At 34.9% G+C, this 5,162-nt stretch overlaps 2 long non-coding RNA genes across 2 annotated transcripts; both read right to left on the bottom strand.

The window, feature by feature from the left end:
- Positions 1-506: 506 nt before the first annotated feature.
- Positions 507-4,052, bottom strand: LOC112465261. The gene is made up of 4 exons (XR_003041989.1): positions 3,656-4,052; positions 2,786-3,130; positions 2,211-2,363; positions 507-1,434 (listed from the first exon to the last, which is right to left on the bottom strand). It is a non-coding gene; the product is annotated as an uncharacterized LOC112465261 (long non-coding RNA).
- Positions 4,053-4,166: 114 nt separating this feature from the next.
- LOC112465262 lies at positions 4,167-5,121 on the bottom strand. The gene is made up of 3 exons (XR_003041990.1): positions 4,830-5,121; positions 4,321-4,452; positions 4,167-4,244 (listed from the first exon to the last, which is right to left on the bottom strand). It is a non-coding gene; the product is annotated as an uncharacterized LOC112465262 (long non-coding RNA).
- Between the last annotated feature and the right edge of the window lie 41 nt (positions 5,122-5,162).

Genomic DNA, 5,162 nt, shown 5'->3' with positions numbered 1-5,162 from the left:
GTTTCACAACGCAGGGTAAAATACAATAATTTAGACTAATTTTTTTTTATATTTTTACATTTATAATGTAAATTCAACATACAGATTTGTCACATATATTTTTTCTACATATTTCCGTTTTTTTAAATTTTGTTACATGTTTTAATTGTTGCATTATTCCAGTTAAAAACTGAATAATGCTGAATTAGCATCGCTTTAGAAACTCAAACCCGTAAAAAAGGTAATTGATTATAGTTTTTCCGTCGATAAATGATATTCAGAAACTACAAGTGTATCTCAGCGACAAATTAAGAAAAAATTATGAAGCTTTAAAAGAACATTTTTCGAAGGCTTGAAATGATTTAGCTGCCAGTAGTCTGATTTCTATTCAGCTATTCAACAGACGTCGAGCAGGCGAAATCAAACGGATATTAATTAATTTTAAAAATTATCAAAAAATCGACGAAGACACAATTGGCGAAGCTTATACCAAATTTTCAATTGAAGAAAAGAAAGCAGCACAAAAATACGTACGATTCACAATCCGGGGAAAGTTGAACCGTACAGTACCAGTGTTATTGCACAGGGAACTTCTAATGTGCTTAGAACTTCTTTTAAAAAACAGGCATTTGGCAAACGTAAATAAAAACAACCCGTATTTGTTCGGTATTCAGCTGTTCAACAGACGTCGACCAGGCGAAATCAAACGGATATTAATTAAAGATTTTCAGAAAGCAGCTCAAAAATACGTGCAATTCACAATCTGGGGAAAGTTATACCGTTCAATTTCGCCTGCTCGACGTCTGTTGAACAGCCGAATAGAAATGAGGCTACTGGCAGCTAAATCATTCCAAGTGTCGAAGAGAAGTTTTTGCATAATCAGCAAGGCATGATGAACACGTCACGAAATCTGTAGCAAGTTTTTTATACTTGGCATTCGGCCTCCGCGTAACTATTCGTTCTCCAGTATTAATAGCTCTATTCGTATTAAAATAGAATTGTCCACGTTTTCGAATTTTTTCCATTATTTTCTTCCGTTTGTTAGATCCTTTCTCGAAGCTCAAAAATTGAACTTCCTCCTCTTCATCCTTGTGCTTACGGATAACATGTCGGCTTAACTTTCCTTGTTCCGCCTTGCAGAAAACACAAAAATTCTTTTTAATTCCAGATTCAGCGCTTTTTACAAACATTTCCACGTCGTCTGGTGCGCTGGTTCAACTTTATTGACTGTAAAAGAAGCATCCAAATCCGTCGATATGTTTTGAGATGTCGTAGAAACATTATTAATATCGGTATTATTCTGTTCTTTTTGTCCTATGCTACCATTCGAACTCTCAAAATCAGGCACGTACGAAAAATCGCTGGAGTTATTAGAGACGACAGAGCTGCGACTGTCGTTCTCCTTATCAGAAAGATTGGGCTTGTTAGGGACCTCGCTAATCAATCGATTAGCATCTACAATATAAAGAAGAAGTTGTTCAAAAGCGTTGTGAAATAAAAAATATTACAGATTGGACATTGTTCGAGAGCACGCGGTTGCGCGAGATAGCGCGAGGTAACGAGACGACCACAAAAGCAAGGAACAAGTACCGAATTGCAAAATAAACAAATATATTTAATAATGTCTAATATGTACAAGTATTTACAGTTCTTTCCCTTTTTCCAAGAAAGCCGTGGAGCGCGCACAGAAGCTACGGCTAGCGATACGGCGAAAACGTTCAAAACGCGGAACAGCGGTGTGCAAAGCGGAGTGCGAAAGCGGGTTTTCTATGATCTGCGAGCGAAATCGGTTCCGCGGCGCGGCGACGGTCCTTTTAACACCTCCGAGGCAAAACTCCCTCCCTGCAGATTTCCCAGAATTTCGGGAGGGTGATTGGCCGTCGGAGTCCTGCGTCATGGAGCCGACGTCACCGATTTCACGTGGTGACCCGACGGGGTCGTCACCTGTTTTCGAGTGCTTTGTGTATAGCATGGATCGTTCCTTTGTTCTAGCGTTGTTGTTTGACTTTATTATCGATAACAATGTTAAAGTTTCTAGAAAGCTAATCCCGAAAGATCCATGCTATACTGAATATTTCCGTGACAATTCTTATATGCGACATTTTTCGCGAACATTAGTCACTTTCACTTCATAAAATATTAGATCGTACTGCAAGCGTGCATGTGCTGACATGCAGCCGAACGCGACTTTGTCGCGATGCTAAGTTTGCGATCTCAAACAGACATCTAACCTTCGCTTGTACGACAATTTGGAATCGGAAGCTCTGTGTCTCTTTTTTCGTCAACGTCATTATTTTGTTTTTGTTATGGAAGCACAGATTTATAAACATTAAACGCAATATCGTCCCAATCTCATACGCTATTATTAAAATCGGCACTGTTATCTGCAAAAAAACAAACCAAAAGTTAAATACATATTCATAAATTCTTCACACGCTGCAATTGTCATCAACTGGGCCACTTTATATTCATTTAATTATAACATCTTTCAGATTTATTTTACGTACACTTTATCTAAATTCGACAACGAAAAGTCATCTTTCCACATATTTACTTTCGCCAAGCAATAAAAAATGTGCACAAAACAAAAGGTAAAAAGTTTTAGTCGCAAAAAGCGTTAATAAATTTAACTTTAATTATATTATCTATTTTATCTTAGAGCAAGCGCAAAAGCGACTTTTTGTATTTTATTCTAAAAATGTTACATATACTTTTGATAATCGTACAAAACTAGAATAACACTCCGAATAATATCAGTTGATGAAGAATGCTTTATTTATTTAAATCTATATTACTTTATACGAACCTTCCTCAGAAACTGTTAAATTTGTTAGAGAAGTCGGAGTGATGCTTAGAATAGCCAAGTTTTTAAATGCATCAGAGTGTTGCGAAACACTTGCAGAAAGTTTTGTTGGCATAGTTTTTAATGTGGTATTTGAGGACATCTGATCAACGAATAGGTTAGTGTGTTGTTATCAGTTGCCGGAAACATTTCGCACTCTTCAGTCTGACTGGACTCTTCACTCGCATTATTTGCCGGCAATGTTTTCGATAAATGAACAATTTCCTCGACAAAGCAAAGGGTTCCAATGTTTTCAAGAGAAATAGGTTGTCTGCGAAAGAAGCTCCGGAGAAAAGACATCATCATTTCCTGAAATTTATTCGATTTCAATAAATTAGTTACTATGATCAAACGCAATATTTATAAAGGTGATCCTGCAGTATTCGTTGTCATTTTTTTAAAAATAATATTGAAAGAATAAATTCTTCACCGTTAACTGAAATACAAAAAAAAAAACGCTTTTCACCATGCAGTTATTGAAGTATTGTAAATCGTCATACTGCTTAACATAAATCTATATTTAGATCTAAGGAACAGAAGCGAGATTGTCAATGAAGTAATTTTATTAAAAAATTTAGAAACTTTATAGGGTAACCCCAAAACGTATCAATAAAAAGTTTCTTAGGAACGTTTTATTCAGCCATAATAAGATTTTATCATATAACTTGCAATATAACACGAGAGAAAAAGATATCGGATGCAAGTCTGATGTGGGGCTGCACCACTTCCTACGCTATTACTCTGCATTATTCCCACGACAATGTCTATTACAGTGTTCTCTAAAAAAGGACATCGAATATCAAAATAGAGTAAATTTTCAGAAAGTGTGCTCACTTTTACTTTGTGCTGCTAGCTGTGGCTCGTTGGAACATGTATAATCGACACTCGTACCAGTTAGTTTGTTTTCTCTTCTGAAAGCAATTCGATCGCTTCAGCTTCATTGAGCTCTGAATCAGTTGTATTTGATGGCAATATCTCCGACAAACACACACTTTGGATTGCAAGACTTGACTTGTTTGAGCACGTAAGATTAACGTTTTGTCCAATTTGTTTATTATCCGCTGCTGGATAATAAACAATGCGATCGCTTTAGCTTTTTCAAGCTCAATTTTAGCCATATTCAATGGCAAAATCCCCAACGAACAAACACTCTCAGTGAAAAAGGAACGAATTGAATCATTTTCGAGAAAAATTGGCGTCTTTGTCAAAACCTTTAGCAAATCGATTTCAACAATTGCTGTAAGAAACTCGATTTTAATAAACTATAGAGTTTCTCTATAAAAATACAAAATTTAATAAATAGTTTTTATTCGAGTAGCAAATCATCTTCGTAAAATATACGTACGTGCATATCTATCGTTTGCGCGATTGAAACGTAGTTCTTTTCTCTGTACCTTCGTAGAGAGATCTGTTTTTTTATGTCCTGTAAATATGTAGCCTCGTGGATGAATGTAAACACACTACGACCTACACTAACATTATTTAGATATTACAAATACCTGTGTTTATTGAAGTACGAGGTCTTTTGGAAGATTTGGCCGATGAAGCGTACTTGGCAGAAGAGATTTCTTTGTTGAGTTCTCTTTTCGTTTCCAGTTCATTCTTTAAAGCAATAAGCTTATCTTTCTCGCCTGTAAATTCGCAAATAAACTTGAACAAAAATTGAAGTAAATAAATACACATACGTCTAACGGTACTCAATTTCAATAAAAACTAAATTTTATTTCAATTTTATTTTAGAATAAAATGTTGATTATCATATATATTTCATAGTATGGGTAATTCTAGGGACCGAAAACAGAAACGGAAAAGTGCTTTCCAGGACCATATGCGAATATAATTTAAAAAAAACAGCTCTCTGTAAAAATATCCGTTTAATTAACAGTAGTTTCTATTATCGAAGAACTTATGCGTTAAGTCAATGGAATGTGTGTTTCAATACGATAGACATGTAAACGAAGATCTTTGCCAATATCTTTAAACTCGATCAAAGTTATTTATTTCTTACCGATTGTGAGATGCACTACGATTCGCATTAGTTTTAACTTGAAATATGACTGTACGAGCAATACATCCTCTTCTTTATCCTTAAGTAAAGATATTCCCTACACGTTATTTTCAACTCGTAATAGTAATAAATTGCAATTACAACCACCAAATATTATTACGGCAATCTATATCGCATACTGAATTGAAAGAGTAATTTCGGAGACTAGGTTATATTCGACTATACAAGCACGCCATATATATTACTACAAATTTAATACTATAATGACTATATAATAAATGCGTGAATAACCTTACAATTTGATCTTTGTTTCACAATATAAAATATGAATTA

The sequence above is a fragment of the Temnothorax curvispinosus genome, unplaced genomic scaffold (genome assembly GCF_003070985.1).
Source record: "Temnothorax curvispinosus isolate PA1 unplaced genomic scaffold, ASM307098v1 QBEX01015023.1, whole genome shotgun sequence".
Classification (NCBI taxonomy): domain Eukaryota; kingdom Metazoa; phylum Arthropoda; class Insecta; order Hymenoptera; family Formicidae; genus Temnothorax; species Temnothorax curvispinosus.
This window is presented reverse-complemented; position numbering and strand designations above follow the sequence as displayed.